The 17,991-nt window shown below is 34.6% G+C and overlaps 1 protein-coding gene and 3 long non-coding RNA genes across 4 annotated transcripts in view; 2 read left to right on the top strand and 2 right to left on the bottom strand.

Moving 5' to 3' along the window:
- LOC135729896 (taste receptor type 1 member 1-like) overlaps positions 1–17,991 on the top strand; it is a 78,462-nt gene that overhangs the window by 13,593 nt on the left and 46,878 nt on the right. The gene's annotated exons all lie outside the window — the stretch shown is intronic.
- On the bottom strand, positions 1,663–3,366 carry LOC135729899 (uncharacterized). Its single transcript, XR_010525792.1, has 2 exons — positions 2,376–3,366; positions 1,663–1,875 (listed from the first exon to the last, which is right to left on the bottom strand). It is a non-coding gene; the product is annotated as an uncharacterized lncRNA (long non-coding RNA).
- LOC135729898 (uncharacterized) lies at positions 3,437–9,776 on the top strand. Its single transcript, XR_010525791.2, has 3 exons — positions 3,437–3,931; positions 8,477–8,604; positions 8,996–9,776. It is a non-coding gene; the product is annotated as an uncharacterized lncRNA (long non-coding RNA).
- On the bottom strand, positions 5,016–7,130 carry LOC135729897 (uncharacterized). The gene is made up of 3 exons (XR_010525790.2): positions 6,824–7,130; positions 6,352–6,479; positions 5,016–5,649 (listed from the first exon to the last, which is right to left on the bottom strand). It is a non-coding gene; the product is annotated as an uncharacterized lncRNA (long non-coding RNA).

The raw sequence follows: 17,991 nt of genomic DNA, 5'->3' as shown, positions 1-17,991 counted from the left end.
TCCTACCTTTGCTTTCTCCTCATTGTTCTGCATTTGCCAATGAATAAGTCAGTCATATTTGTTATAAAAAAAAATCAATGTATGCTACATAATAATAGAACTTCTTAATTTTTTACCAAAATAAGAAAAAGAAAGTCGGTAAAAATGTGCACCCAGCTAGACACTCAAAATGAGGGCCGGAGTGGGACTCGCTGACTATTAAGTAAGGGATAATGTAGAGGCAGCCGGTAGTTATTGGGAAATAAGCCCCGACAGTGTGATCAGGACCCGACGCGAAGCGGAGGGTCTTGTATCACACTGAAGGGGCTTATTTCCCAATAACTACTGGCTGCCTCTACATTATCCCGCTTATTACACGGCTACTTGCCACATATGGGAAGCCAAATTATCTTTTAATGTAGCCAGCGTTACTCGTCGTAATTATATTTTTACTAGTAAGAATTAAATTACAGAGCTCTATAATTCAATTATTACTAGTAACAAGTTCAATTGTAGAGCTCTCTAATTAAATTTTTACTAGTAATAATTCCAATTAGAGAGCTCTACAATTCATTTTTTACTAGTAACAATAACAGTTACAGAGCTCTATAATTCAATTTTTACTAGTAACAATTATGATTATAGAGCTCTCTAATTAAATTTTTACTAGTAACAATTACAATTACAGAGCTCTACAATTCAATTATTACTAGTCATATGTCTCCATTGACTTCCATTCATTTTTAATTATAGAGCTCTCTAATTCAATTTTTACTAGTAACAATTACAATTATAGAGCTCCGTAGTTAAATTTTTACTAGTAACAATTACAATTATAGAGCTCTGTAATTCTATTTTTACTAGTAACAATTCTAATTAGAGAGCTCTATAATTCAATTTTTACTAGTAACAATTACAATTATAGAGCTCTGTAATTCAATTTTTACTAGTAACAATTACAATTGGAGAGCTCTGTAATTCAATTTTTACTAGTAACAATTGAATTACAGAGCTCTTTAATTGATTTATTACTAGTAAAAATACACATTAAAGATATGTGTAATTGCAGAGCTCTGTAACTTAATTAGAGAGCTCTGTAATTCAATTGTTACTAGTAAAAATTGAATTACAGAGCTCTCTAATTGTAATTGTTACTAGTAAAAATTGAATTACAGAGCTCTCTAATTAGAATTGTTACTAGTAAAAATTGAATTATAGAGCTCTGTAATTGAATTATAGAGCTCTGTAATAAAATTGCTACTAGTAAGAATTCAATTGTAGAGCTCTCTAATTGCAATTTTTACTAGTACACTGTAAAAAATAAATTGTTGGCTCAATGAATTATTTTTTAGTAACTAGTTCCACAGAAATTTTACGTTCACTCAATTTCTGTCTCCAAAGTGTTACCTGGATTGAAGTTTTTTAGTTGGCCCAAATTTGACTCAAATATAAAAAAGTATGTTGGCTCAATTAGCTTTATAGTTCATTCAACTAAAATGTTTTAATCAGTTGAATCTTTAAAAACTTACAGCAAAGACTCTGTCAATTAAAATTTAAGTATTCACTCAATGTTTTATGTGTTACTTCAATTAATATTTATTATTTGGGATTTTTTTAATAACATTTTTAAATTATTTATCAAATAATTTATGCTGGTGTTGTAAACAAAATAATTAACTTCAGTCACATAAAAACAAAAGCTTTTTATTCACTTATCATACAGACTGAACATACAGAATTAAGTCTTCTTTAAATAGAGGGCATAAAACAGTCCAAAAAGCCTCCAAAGTCAGTCAGAACATCTCCAGGGCCATTTAGGAGACTTTCCTCAGCCAGTCCAAGCGGAGACTGTCTCGCTATGTATCCTTCTGGTCTGCCCCTCACATCATCTCCGCTCTGGTTTGATAAACAGAGGAATATAAACACACACATACATAAATAACATGTTTAATATAATAAAGTTTGACGGTGAAAGACTTTATTCCCTAAATAACGTTAATGTTAGGCCAAATTTCCCTCAGACATCACACATAATTAAACACTATTGGGCGGTTTTCTCGGACAGGGCTTTTCACTGACTAAAATAACTTACTGACATCTCTTAAAATATGAGTGCTATTGTTTTGTCTCAAAATGCACGCCAGTATTGTATTATATAAGGTTTGTTTGTAAAAATGTCCCAATTATAATAAAGACCGAGTTCTAAACTTTGTCCGGTAAACCAACCCTATATCCAGGCTTTTTATCTTAACTAAAATAGCTCCACTTTACTTCGGTCACGTAACATAACACACTTCTAATGTATCTTTACAAAAATATAATTACAAAAACGTCGAGTATTTGCGTCTTTGCCAATTAATATATTCTAAAATTAACATTTAATTACAAACACTTACCTGACGTGAACTTGAGGAAACGGCTGACTTGTGTCCTCCCTTGTGTGAATCAGTAAGTGATTCCAGCTGTTGCGTGCGGATTGATCTCAGATGAAATGACCTGTGATCCAGATCCTTCCGAGTTAAAACATTTTAAATTCAAAATACACAGACGCACGCGCATACATACATACATACATACATGCACACGCGCGAGCACGCGCGCGCGCGCACACACGCACGCACACGGGTACACACACGGGTATATTTAGAAGTTTAAAGATTGTTATGATATTGGGACTATTTCTCCACTCGCACCTTCAGCTCTGAAGTTCAAAATCGCAGGCAGTACGCAGCCCAGTTATAACAAATGTGAAAGATATGAAATATCATTCAACAGCGATATCATTTAAGTGCAATCCTAAAATATGATTTAAAACATACCGGTAAACCTTTTATTATTAAGTATAAGAAATTAAAATGAATTAAATCGCATGTTTAAACGCCACAGAGATATCAGAGCCAGCAGTCGGTTTCTGATGGGCTTGCCGAGGCAAGGCTGCGCTGGGCGGGGTGTGAGCGCTTAAGTGTCTGTGATTTTCTGGAGCTCAGCTGGAGCTCTTCTCCGTCCGAAAGTGTCCGAGCACACTTTTAAATAGACGCTATCTATATTAACCGACCGCATATTTAAACTTAAAGCACATACATTCACGCCTGAACAACTCTTAAAATTACATTTTGTTACCAAATAACAGTAATATTGTGAGCATTTTGTTGTCAGGAAACATAGCTGTCATAAGTCCACATATTGACCAGATTTGTCTTAATTAGTTCAGTCAACATAGCCATTCTTGATGTTGACTGAATTTGGAAATAACCATTCACTTAATGTTTTAAACACAGATTTATCTAGACTTAAAATAATATGTCTACTCAACTAAGCCCAAACAAGAAAATTGGTTTAACTTATATATTTTTGCCCTTCCAACATTTCATTAATTGGATTTTTTACAGTGTAAGAATTCAATTACAGAGCTCTGTAATTCAATTATAGAGCTCTGTAATCAAATTGTTACTAGTAAGAATTCAATTCTAGAGCTCTATAATTGCAATTTTTACTAGTAGCAATTGCATTACAGAGCTCTGTATTCAGCGCCATCTTATTATGCTAATCGTGCCTTATGCATATTCATTTAGGTCGTATAAAGTTGACTGGGGGAAACAGGTTTTTGTTGCAGTGTTTATAATAATATATTACTGTAACTTAAGTAACAACGTCATGAAATAATGGATGTCGTTAATAAAGAGATTATTTCGCGGATAACAATAACTTTATTTTCATACGGGGCGTGGTCAGTTTGCAAACACAACACCACTTGCTCGTGTCTCCTGCCTCAGCTCTGACTTTGACAGCAGGCCGGGGTTTTTACACCAGATCGACAAATTAGCAGCATATTTTAGTTAAACCCTGCGGTTCATTTTGGGCTTGAGGTCCATTGGTTGCATTGATATCACTGGCTTGCATTGGATTAACAGTGGAAACGCGAGTAGCATAGACAAGATGAATAACAAACAACGTAAGTACTGCATATATTACGCTTAATTTGTTTAACGTTAAAACAGTTATTGTGTCTTGAATTGGGCAGCAAAGTTAACAAAATGTTAGCCAAGCCGAATTATCTTTTAATGTACCCAGCCCTACTCGTCGTAATTATATTTTTACTAGTAAGAATTGAATTAAAGAGCTCTATAATAAAATTTTTACTAGTATCAATTACAATTGTAGAGCTCTATAATTCAATTTTTACTAGTAATAATTACAATTAGAGAGCTCTACAATTGAATTATAGAGCTCTGCAATCGTATTTTTACTAGTAACAACTGAATTGTAGAGCTCTATAATTCAATTTTTACTAGTAACAATTTTGATTACAGAGCTCTCTAATTGAATTATAGAGCTCTGCAATTGTATTTTTACTAGTAACAACTGAATTGTAGAGCTCTATAATTAAATTTTTACTAGTAACAATTCTAATTACAGAGCTCTATAATTGTATTCTTACTAGTAAAAACTCCTATTCATGAGATGCTAAATAGATGCGGTGTTGCAGCCATTTCCTTACCAAGTACCGCCTGCGATAGCATGTGTTCAAAATAAAAGTCCTTTTATGCCTGATTTTACATACTCTAATTAATATATATATATATATATATATATATATATATATATATATATATATATATATATATATATATATATATATATATATATATATATATATACATACATATATATATATATATATATACAAACCTTTTCAGCAAACATATCAAGAGAATTCATGTTATAGTAGAAGTCAAAATTATTAATAAAAATTTCTACCCTGATAAGTTTAACGTGAATTTTGCTAAGGGCTACTTGGGGAGTGTTACATAGCTTTATGGCGTGTTGGTACTGTTACTTACATACGAAACGGGAGAATTTTTGATTAATTATACTTTTGAATCAAGCGACCAGAGTTACAATTTTAGCATAGAATTGTACATATGTTGATCTCACGATGTCAGTGTGACAGCTGCTGCAATATATATAGCTGAAAGTAACACAGAAGTAAAGTTTATCCTAATTGTACCCAATTACTTGATTTCTCACCTTTACAGTAGTATAATTCTGCAGTATCAGATTATTGAACCACATTTTTCTTGTTACTTGTTTCTTGTTACTGCACAACATTTCGGATAAAAACTTTTAAGTTTTAAAAAATTGTTCCGCATAAATGCTACTTTCAGTCTTGCCAGATTACTTGGTAAAATAAAGATGCAATCATACAGTATGCTATGGCCTTTGCAGTCACTATATCTTAACAAAACACATGAAGGGTTAAAGAGACACAATGATGATTTCATGGGTAGACAATCTGTTTTATACAATTTTAATTAACAAAGCACTCACAGAAAACAAACAACTGCCACAGAACTACTGCAGGCTTCACATACTACTTAGAGAAAGAGATGGACAGAGACAGAGAAATGCATGAAAGAAGAAATACTTGAACATGTTCAACTCAGTTATTTCAAATCTCAGATTGAAAAGTGCTTAATAACCTCTCAAGAACTTAAACTTTATGTCAAATGGCTTCAACATAGCAATGTTAACACACCACAACAGATCTAGAAACAGCATATTAGTGGATCCACCAGCACAACACTGGAGAAACAGCTTCTCATCTTCTATTTTCTCTTCAGCATGTTTAACCAGGCAGTTCTCAGCTGGTGGCAGTTAGCTACTGTATGCCTAACCAGAGGAGCAACAGAGAAAAAAGAAAAAGTGCAAAACAATATTTAGTGAAAACACAACAATAAGACAGAGCACACACTTCCACACCATACATAATTAAATATATATCTTAATGTTAAATAATCTTTATTTTATATAATGAAATATAATCTATATTACTTTTATAGTTTACTGTCCACAGATTTGGACACAGCTCTATAATTTTAAATTAATAAAATTAATCCGGATCAAAGAGGGAAACATGCTCAGCCCCATGCTCTCACACACACACACACACACACACATTCTGGTTTCCATGTTTTGTGGGGACATTATATAGACGTAATGCATTTTATACTGTACAAACTGTATATTCTATTCCCCTTACCTGCCCCATTCCCTAACCCCAACCATCACAAAAACCTTTCTTGTACCTTAGATTTTCAATAAACATCATCTTGTTTGATTTATAAGCTTGTTTCCTTATGGGGACATCAAAATGTCCCCACAAGGTCACAAAAACACTGGTATTCCTATCTTTGTGGGGACAATTGGTCCCCACAACGTGATAATTACCAGGTACACACACACACACACACACACACACACACACACACACACACACACACACACACACACACACACACACACACACACACAATAACTAGGACAATACCTAAATATTATACTAAAGGTAATATCAAAATTAACCTAACTTACCTCTGTAGCATAATCCTTATGGACATGTATGAAGTGGGACATCATGGAGTCATCATAATTATGCACGTCAAGTCTTGGTACCGGTTGTAGTTTAGTTTACACATTTGCCGCTGTTACAGTAGAGACATCTGGATATCGACAAGAATCACAGTACAGTTTAACAACAAATTAAACGAATACTGAAAGTAGACAAAATTAGACCACAGATCATTTAAATAAGGCAGCAGGAGATTGATAATCACTATTGACAATCTGTATCCTTAATAAATGAAGTTAGCTTAATTAAAATGGTAATACAATGAGTATTCAACAAACTTTCAGACTGAAGACAGCAGGCTAGCATGCTAACAAGCTAATAAGGAGTTCGTTTTGAGTAGCTTTGGCTAACATTTTGTTAACTTTGCTGCACAATTCAAGACACAATAACTGTTTTAACGTTAAACAAATTAAGCGTAATATATGCAGTACTTACGTTGTTTGTTATCCATCTTGTCTATGCTACTCGCGTTTCCACTGTTAATCCAATGCAAGCCAGTGATATCAATGCAACCAATGGACCTCAAGCCCAAAATGAACCGCAGGGTTTAACTAAAATATGCTGCTAATTTGTCGATCTGGTGTAAAAACCCCGGCCTGCTGTCAAAGTCAGAGCTGAGGCAGGAGACACGAGCAAGTGGTGTTGTGTTTGCAAACTGACCACGCCCCGTATGAAAATAAAGTTATTGTTATCCGCGAAATAATCTCTTTATTAACGACATCCATTATTTCATGACGTTGTTACTTAAGTTACAGTAATATATTATTATAAACACTGCAACAAAAAACCTGTTTCCCCCAGTCAACTTTATACGACCTAAATGAATATGCATAAGGCACGATTAGCATAATAAGATGGCGCTGAATACAGAGCTCTGTAATGCAATTGTTACTAGTAAAAATTGCAATTATAGAGCTCTACAATTGAATTCTTACCAGTAACAATTTGATTACAGAGCTCTATAATTGAATTACAGAGCTCTGTAATTGAATTCTTACTAGTAAAAATTGCAATTAGAGAGCTCTACAATTGAATTCTTACTAGTAGCAATTTGATTACAGAGCTCTATAATTCAATTACAGAGCTCTATAATTCAATTTTTACTAGTAACAATTCTAATTAGAGAGCTCTGTAATTCAATTTTTACTAGTAACAATTACAATTAGAGAGCTCTGGAATTCAATTTTTACTAGTAACAATTGAATTACAGAGCTCTCTAATTAAGTTACAGAGCTCTGCAATTACACATATCTTTAATGTGTATTTTTACTAGTAATAAATCAATTAAAGAGCTCTGTAAATCAATTGTTACTAGTAAAAATTGAATTACAGAGCTCTCCAATTGTAATTGTTACTAGTAAAAATTGAATTACAGAGCTCTATAATTGTAATTGTTACTAGTAAAAATTGAATTACAGAGCTCTCTAATTGTAATTGTTACTAGTAAAAATAGAATTACAGAGCTCTATAATTGTAATTGTTACTAGTAAAAATGTAACTACTGAGCTCTATAATTGTAATTGTTACTAGTAAAAATTGAATTAGAGAGCTCTATAATTAAAAATGAATGGAAGTCAATGGAGACATATGACTAGTAATAATTGAATTATAGAGCTCTGTAACTGTTATTGTTACTAGTAAAAAATGAATTGTAGAGCTCTCTAAATGGAATTATTACTAGTAAAAATTTAATTAGAGAGCTCTACAATTGAACTTGTTACTAGTAATAATTGAATTATAGAGCTCTGTAATTTAATTCTTACTAGTAAAAATATAATTACGACGAGTAACGCTGGCTACATTAAAAGATAATTTGGCTTCCCATAAGCCAAAGCTACTCAAAACGAACTCCTTATTAGCTTGTTAGCATGCTAGCCTGCTGTCTTCAGTCTGAAAGTTTGTTGAATACTCATTGTAGGCTATTACCATTTTAATTAAGCTAACTTCATTTATTAAGGATACAGATTGTCAATAGTGATTATCAATCTCCTGCTGCCTTATTTAAATGATCTGTGGTCTAATTTTGTCTACTTTCAGTATTCGTTTAATTTGTTGTTAAACTGTACTGTGATTCTTGTCGATATCCAGATGTCTCTACTGTAACAGCGGCAAATGTGTAAACTAAACTACAACCGGTACCAAGACATGACGTGCATAATTATGATGACTCCATTATGTCCCACTTCATACATGTCCATAAGGATTATGCTACAGAGGTAAGTTAGGTTAATTTTGATATTACCTTTAGTATAATATTTAGTGTGTGTGTGTGTGTGTGTGTGTGTGTGTGTGTGTGTGTGTGTGTGTGTGTGTGTGTGTGTGTGTGTGTGTGTGTGTGTGTGTGTGAGCATGGGGCTGAGCATGTTTCCCTCTTTGATCCGGATTAATTTTATTAATTTAAAATTATAGAGCTGTGTCCAAATCTGTGGACAGTAAACTATAAAAGTAATATAGATTATATTTCATTATATAAAATAAAGATTATTTAACATTAAGATATATATTTAATTATGTATGGTGTGGAAGTGTGTGCTCTGTCTTATTGTTGTGTTTTCACTAAATATTGTTTTGCACTTTTTCTTTTTTCTCTGTTGCTCCTCTGGTTAGGCATACAGTAGCTAACTGCCACCAGCTGAGAACTGCCTGGTTAAACATGCTGAAGAGAAAATAGAAGATGAGAAGCTGTTTCTCCAGTGTTGTGCTGGTGGATCCACTAATATGCTGTTTCTAGATCTGTTGTGGTGTGTTAACATTGCTATGTTGAAGCCATTTGACATAAAGTTTAAGTTCTTGAGAGGTTATTAAGCACTTTTCAATCTGAGATTTGAAATAACTGAGTTGAACATGTTCAAGTATTTCTTCTTTCATGCATTTCTCTGTCTCTGTCCATCTCTTTCTCTAAGTAGTATGTGAAGCCTGCAGTAGTTCTGTGGCAGTTGTTTGTTTTCTGTGAGTGCTTTGTTAATTAAAATTGTATAAAACAGATTGTCTACCCATGAAATCATCATTGTGTCTCTTTAACCCTTCATGTGTTTTGTTAAGATATAGTGACTGCAAAGGCCATAGCATACTGTATGATTGCATCTTTATTTTACCAAGTAATCTGGCAAGACTGAAAGTAGCATTTATGCGGAACAATTTTTTAAAACTTTGAGCAAAAGTTTTTATCCGAAATGTTGTGCAGTAACAAGAAACAAGTAACAAGAAAAATGTGGTTCAATAATCTGATACTGCAGAATTATACTACTGTAAAGGTGAGAAATCAAGTAATTGTGTACAATTAGGATAAACTTTACTTCTGTGTTACTTTCAGCTTTATATATTGCAGCTGTCACACTGACATCGTGAGATCAACATATGTACAATTCTATGCTAAAATTGTAACTCTGGTCGCTTGATTAAAAACTATAATAAATCAAAATTTTGCATTGAGGGAATTTGAACCTCGGTCTCCCGTTTCGTATGTCAGTAACAGTACCAACACGCCATAAAGTTATGTAACACTCCCCAAGTAGCCCTTAGCAAAATTCACGTTAAACTTATCAGGGTAGAAATTTTTAATAATAATTTTGACTTCTACTATAACATGAATTCTCTTGATATGTTTGCTGAAAAGGTTTGTATATATATATATATATATATATATATATATATATATATTCATTAGAGTATGTAAAATCAGGCATAAAAGGACTTTTATTTTGAACACATGCTATCGCAGGCGGTACTTGGTAAGGATATGGCTGCAACACCGCATCTATTTAGCATCTCATGAATAGGAGTTTTTACTAGTAAGAATACAATTATAGAGCTCTGTAATTAGAATTGTTACTAGTAAAAATTTAATTATAGAGCTCTACAATTCAGTTGTTACTAGTAAAAATACAATTGCAGAGCTCTATAATTCAATTAGAGAGCTCTGTAATCAAAATTGTTACTAGTAAAAATTGAATTATAGAGCTCTACAATTCAGTTGTTACTAGTAAAAATACGATTGCAGAGCTCTATAATTCAATTGTAGAGCTCACTAATTGGAATTATTACTAGTAAAAATTGAATTATAGAGCTCTACAATTGTAATTGATACTAGTAAAATTTTTATTATAGAGCTCTTTAATTCAATTCTTACTAGTAAAAATATAATTACGACGAGTAGGGCTGGGTACATTAAAAGATAATTCGGCCTTCCATAGCCACATAAGAAAAAAAACTGGACATGAATATGAATTTGAAACATTTTATTGGCATATTTGTTTTAAATTAACATTTTTATCCTTCCGCGAAACTTTGCACAGATGCATAAAATGATCGTAATACCTTATTAAGATCCTCTGCTTCATACTTGTCTGTCTCCATTTTTTCTCTTTTAGCCAGTCTTTGAGAAGTTTAAATGCCCATTCTGTATTTTTTTGTGTGTTGGCTTCGTAGCTGTCATGCTCTATTTTGTCAAGTTCAGTCTCAGTAAGCTCTCTGTGTCTTGTCGTGGTTGTCCAGTGTTTGTCACAAGATGGCGCCAAACAGATAAAGATCTTATTGATCTTTATTGGCGCGGAGCGATTTTACTCGTGCAAGTAGTCCGGCTATGCATTATTAATTTGGAGCGGTTATTATTTGAAAATAACGAACCTGCAAATGTCTCAACTGACCAATCAGAATCAAGCATTCCAGAGAGCAGTGTAATAAAATAATATAATTAAATCCTCAGTAGCCATATCTGCTATACTGTTCTCTGCAGCCTTGAAAATTCATTGTATTTTTCTAATATATCATTTCCAATTCAGTGCAAATACAGTAGCCTAAACAATTATGATTTTGCCATAATTGTGCAGCCCTATATTTTAATATTATTTAAGTAAACTTGTTAAAAAACTACTAAAAGGGAACAAATGTGTTTTTCCCCTATATTTCTATAAAAAAATGTAGGTCTTGTAAATACGTATGGGGTTGCAATAGTTTGGAACCTACTGATATACAAAACTGGCTAATATGTCCTGACTGGAGCTGTGCGCGTCTGCGAAAAAAAAAAAAAAAACGAAATAGGCGTCAGCTCATTTAATGTCATTGTGCTTTCAGTTAACCTGTTTAGAACTAGAAGTGTGCGCCCTGCCCTCGACTTTAGGCGGTGCGTTCAAGTTCATATACAGCGTGCAGACAGCGTGCCCGAGCGCGAGGGGGAAAAGTCCACGGGAGAAACTCAACAGCTTTAATGTACAAAAACCTTACGACAAACGAGAAACGTTCTAACGGAAGCCTTCAGTCAAGCAGGATTAAAAAGAGGATGAGAAACGTGCAAAATATACAATGTACAGTATATACAGTTATGTCATTAATAACTACTGCTTTTAAAAGGACTTTTAAGTTATTGTTTTTGTTTCATTTTCAAAGTTTGATACATTGTGCATAATGACATACTTGGAAAAAGGGATAATTCAACAATAATTTATAATTGTATATCTTTTATTAATTTTATGAAATACATTCAACTATATTTCAATGCACATTTAGGCCCTGAACAAAAAACAACTCGCGAGGGGAGGACTAGGGATTAACCCTTAATTAACTTTAAGGAATTAACTTTAGTGTTTAGAATTCAGTTAAAAACCAAAAAAAGAATTCTGTGCGCTTTTTGTTTAAAGTGCTTGTTTTTATTTAATGTATTTATTTATTCACTGGTGGTAGGGTTGGGGGACAATGAAGGGGAGGGGGGGGGGGGGGGGGGTTCGGCACATATGCTTGAACCACTACTGATTTGATGTAATGGGTGGAATAATTTTAACATGTCACCTGCAGTCCGGGTTAGGGTGGATTGCAGACTGCGGGTCTAAAAGCCAAGACTGTTTTGACTCTATTTGAGTGCCTAGCTCGATTTGAGTGTCTAGCTGGGTATGCGGTTTTACCTACTTCGTTTATCTTATTTTACACTGTAAAAAATGTTTTGTGGCTTAGTAAATTTAACTAAATAAAATTAGTCAATTATATAAAAAAATAGGTTAAAACAAAAACTATTTTTGAGTACAAATAATGCAAAAATGTGAGTAATTCTAGATTTATCATGTAAAATTTGTGAGAAGGAAATTAAAATATTATAAAAAAAATAATAGGCTGTATTAACTTAAAAATATAGTGCATCATTTTTGCATCCACTTTTTAAAGTAAATTTGACATGGAATTTTTAGTAGGCCTAATTGCTTCTCCATGTAAAACTTACTTAAACATTGCAATTGCTTAAATTGCAAAGGCTTAAATTCAATGTAAAACTTACTTTAAAAAAGTGTATGTAAAAATGATGCAAATATTATTTTTATCAGTGTACTTGTTTTGTTTAAAACGGTCATATTTGTTATTAAAAATCATCAATATATGCTACGTCATAATAGCAAAATAACTTATTTATTTTTCACTAAAATAGGAAAGTTTCTTCATGCCACAGTCATAATTTTGGCTAAATGCAGAATATGCGTGCCTATTCTACTTTTTGTAAAAAGCAAAAAGGATTAAGTAAAAATAATGAATCGATACTTGATAAATGGGTGACTTGTTCATTATTGTAATATATAGAAATGCATTACATTTTTTTAAAACAAAGCCCGCCTTTTAATCTTTCTGACTAGAGCTGTGCGCCAGGCAAATTCCAAACGAGCAGGGCTGGGTTTTTCCAAAAGCATCGCTAAGTAGATCGTAAAAACAATCTTAAAATTCATCTTAGAATTATGGGCCGTTTCCCAAAAGCTTTGTAGCTTAAGTAGCACTCGAAAATCATCGTAGATCTACGAGTGCTCTGGAATAATCGTTAATTTATAAGTGCATCGTAGGACAGCAGTGTTACAAGGTCACCTGCAGGACAACCAGCAAATTGCACTCCTGCAATAACGATAATGTAATGTTTTAAATGTAGGCTATATTTATTTATTGGGTTTTTTTCTTTGTTTATTTGTTTAAATTACTTTAATATAATATATTTAAAATTCAAACGAGAAATGAAATTTAAATGACTAAACATAAATTAATTAAGAAGGAAAACGTATTTGGTACAATTTTGGTAAAAGTTGGTACTAGCAAATTGATAAATGGTTCCTACCAATTGCTGCTATAATTCATCTAGGCTACAGTAAAAAAATATTTTTTGAAGGGTATGGCATCTGATTAAAGAAACCAAATAAATATTTACGGTACAATGCAATAATCCTTAATAATAAATAAACATAGATAATAAACAACAAATAAAAAGAAAAATCTAAACTATATTATAAAATGCAGAAGGCATTGCGCAGTGGGACGAGTCCTAACTAAATATGAAAAAATAATATTTCATGATGCACAAATTATTAAAAATGTAATAAGTCATTGAAAAATTATTAATAATATTTTAAAAAATATTAGTGCACATCGGCTGAAGATCATTAGCCTAAACAAGCTTCTGCTACAATTACGAGTCATTCAGTAAGTGACATTTCAGCACTCGACAAAGGGATAGCGACTCGTTAGTAGCACTTAAAACCCAGCTGCGAGCGATCGTTTTACCTTGTAGAAAGCGCTCTTGAGTGCTAAGTTCAATCGTTATAGGAAAACCCAGCCCAGGACCATTTCCGACAATAAAATGCTCTGCAAAGTTAACTAAAACAACTGCAAAATTTACCTGTAGCCTACAACGGACTCGAAAGCTACAGAGAGTAATAGCTTTGAGCTGTTAAAAGCAGAACAGACCTTAAAGGAAGGATTGTAAATGGTGGATATAATATTAACATGTAAGTTGCAGTCCGGATTAGGGTGGAATGGCACAGGCAGACTGCCGGTCTTAAAACCGAGACCGTTTTGACTTCATTCCGTACACGCTGACAGGCAGCTGCTTCTATAAACGGCTTGTTTGTCTCCATGCTCAGTCTGGAAACAGTTAAATGTTTCTAATAACAGCGCGATTTGTAAGTGCATTCCGGTCACGGTATGTATATCAAATGCATATGGTCAAATAGTTCAATTAGTGCTGCTGTCAAATAAGGCTCATGTTTTTGTTAATTACGGCAAGTTACATCCAATATTATCGTTGCACCCGCTTGCTTTATTTTAGCTGCGTCACCTTAGCAGCTCCACTCCATCCAGCTGGCTCGCTGACGCTCGGCAAATGTTCGTTGAAGAGACACTGATGTTTTAAGGATAAAACCGCTTCATGCAGTGTTTTTAACGATTTAATGACCTCGGCTGAATTGTCAGGCACTGATAATAACTTAAACGAGGGGTTGTTCTAGTTCACGTTAATGCTACATATTTGCCATGCTATACATAAATGCTTTAATATCATTAATATAATATCGATAACGCGGTCTGGCCGCCTTTCAGCGCTGTAACACCGGCAACGGTAAATGGCAGTGAGCCCAGCTTTTATTTTGAAAAGAGCTTATTGAGGGGGCGTGGCATTACTTTGAAGCAATACCCCTGATTGGCTGACTACACGCGTGGATCGTAGTGACAAACTCTGCGGAAAGATAGTGCCAAAAAGATCTGTAGACTTGTGCAGAAGGATTCGTGAATGCCCTGTGATTTGCAAACACAGATTCAACACTTGCATGCTAAACTTTAAACAAAATGTGTAAGAATGTCTTTTTACAATTGTTGGAAAATACAAGTTAGACTGTGTTTGTTTGCAAATTGTGAGGAGGGCATTTGTAGATTTTTTTTATGAAAAACAGCGAAACAGTTGTGCCAAAATTCTGAAAACAAATGCAACACAATCTACAAACAAATAATGACCCTCATGCGCAGACAAATCACTTTGCATTCATTTAAATTCTGTTTGTCAAGTACAAGTCGATGATTTCTATTTGTGAATCATAAAGAGTTGGTTTGCGGATTTTAAATCTATTTGTAAATCGCATTTTATATTTGTATGTCATGAAGAGTCTGTTCGTGGATTTTTATATATTTGTAGATCTCGTTTTACATTTGCGGATCATGAGGAGTTTGTTTGCAGATTTGGAACCTATTTGCAGATTTGTTTTGTGTTTACAAATTGCAGTCTCTTCATTTTCAACGATTATGGCATTATTTTGTCACCAAAGCGAAACAATAGTGTCAGAATTCTGAAAACAAATGTGACACAATCTACAAATAGAAAATTATATTCATCTGCAAAGAAGTCACTTTACATTCATTCAAATTCTGGTTTTCAAGTACAAGTGACTGATTTCTTTTTGTAAATCATGCTTTATATTTGTGGATCACAAAGACGATTCGTAGATCTTGTTTTACATTTGCGGATCACGAGGACTGTGTTTGTGGATTTTTAATCTATTTGTAGATTGCGTTTTGTGTTTACAAGTTGTAATATCTATTTGTGACTTTTACTCTGTCCATTTTCAATAATATTGGCATGAAATTACCCCCATAGTTAATCGTGTGCAGAGTCTTGTATGTTTAGATGACACACCTATTTTAATTTGTAGCTTAGATTTAGAACAGCAAGCACAGCGCAGGTGGCTAAAGCCTCCCTAAAAATGGCCTAACAACGTCCCTGTATGTGATTCTCTTCTAATTCTCTTTCTATAACTTGGATTAAAATGTTACACATTTTATATACTTTATTTGATTCCACATTACAAGTCATTTTGTTAGGATTCAAATGTTTTGAATGATAAAGTAGATCAGCACATTGTTATGGATAATATAGTTCTATGGGTACAAGAAACATTGCCTTCCAAATAAACATGCTTCCTGTAATGGCTGAGATTGAACAGTACTTTGCCAATTGTTTGGCCCTTATTTTAGATAGCCCCCAATTCAAAGTCCATGAATCACCAGCCTGTGTACATGACCTAGACTACCAAACGCCAGCACTATAAACTTCCTCCATAAACAAGTCAAATGCACATGACACTTTAAATAGTGTAACTGTTTTGCCATTCTGAGAGATATCAACGATATCTAAAAGTGTTTGCAGGTGAATTGAACCATTTATCTGAGCAGCAAGTTCACAAGTCTGTCATGTTTGGCAGTGTATAGTCCTTTTAAATGATAAACAACTGTTCATGATATGGGCTACTGACTCCAAGTGTTGAGGGTCATGCAGCAGGTAGAGGGGGGAATGTGTGGCGGGAAACCACAGAGATAGGTTGTATTTTGTAGGAAGAACCTGTAGACGTGCTTTTACACAGAAAAGTGAGGATCTCCTCAATGATGGTGGCATTGTTGTAAATTGTGTGTGATACAGGGTGGTCCCGCATAGGGCAGTTTTGCCAACTTTCCCAGAAGTTTTAGATTGGACCAGTATTCCATATTCTGTGCTCTTTGAACAGACAAGAGACTCTGTCTTGATGTTCTAGGCTCAAGCAGGTGAACAATGTTGTTATGGTGCAGCCTGGCTTCCGACTGCATCAGAGACCTCTATAGATTGGTAGTGGGAGGTCCACTTTAGTTCAGTCCCTGTCCTCCAGTACAGATTAAGTATGGCCAATCCGATGACACACCAAACCCCTGTGCCCGTCCATCCAGCTTTCCACTGGTCTTTCATTTAAAACCCAGGAAGCTCTCATCCCCACCGCATGTGTGCAGCACCTTTCTGCCTTTTCCGCGCTTTTGCATTGTTGGATCTATCGCATCTTCCTCTTCACAAAAGTCAGGCGAGTTTGCTGGCCAATTAAGGACAGGGATACCATGGTCCTTAAACCGGGTACTGGTAGTTTTGGCACTGTGTGCAGGTGCCAAGCCCTGTTGGAAAATTAAATCTGCATCAGCAGCAGGAAGCTTGAAGTGCTCTAAAACTTCCTGGTATACGGCTGCGTTGACCTTGGAACTCAGAAAACACAGTGAACCAACACCAGCAGATGACATGGCACCCCAAACCATCACTGACTGTGGAAACCATCACTGACTGTGGAAACTTTACTTTTACACTGGACTTAACATGGATTGTGTGCCTTTCCTTTCTTCCTCCAGATTCTGGGACCCTGATTTCCAAAGGAAATGCAAAGTTTACTTTCATCAGAGAACATAACTTTGGACCACTCAGCAGCAGTTTGAGCTATTGCCTTAGCTTTGAAGCATGCATAAAAGGTATATAACTTGTCAGCCAGCGAAGTGTCAGCTCTCACTATAAGTGGAGGATTTGATTGCAAAAAACTGATTGTCCTCATTTCCTGCCATACATGTCAGGAGTCTTGTAGATGAAAGTGAGATTCCACTCATTCTCTGTATCATTGTTTGGCAGGCCTAACTGCACCATGGAGATCATAACATGCCGCTTTGCAATTGCTCACATTTTACAACAACACTCCTGTGTCGTTAGCAGCCATGTGCACATTCACTCTGGCTATGGTAGGTTTGTCCATCCATGGAACACAAAGAACTCTGATTATGCCATCTTGACTGTGACAGGGAACTTAGGAGACTTTCAGCCAACTGGATCATAACAGGAGGTTCAGGAGACTCAGAACAGGAACTGCAGGAACAGGAACTGTTAAGAAGAATGAGAAACAAAGAGGAGACCACACATACCCCACAAGGTCATCAGCATCACAGGAAGCACAACAGACAGGGGACAAACCTTCGACACCTCTTAGACCACCAGACTTGGGGCCTTTGGGACACCAGCCACCCACACAGACACCAGTAGA

This window comes from Paramisgurnus dabryanus, chromosome 11, assembly GCF_030506205.2.
Source record: "Paramisgurnus dabryanus chromosome 11, PD_genome_1.1, whole genome shotgun sequence".
Classification (NCBI taxonomy): domain Eukaryota; kingdom Metazoa; phylum Chordata; class Actinopteri; order Cypriniformes; family Cobitidae; genus Paramisgurnus; species Paramisgurnus dabryanus.
Note: the sequence above shows the minus strand (reverse complement) of the source record. Positions and strands in the feature narration are given on the sequence as shown.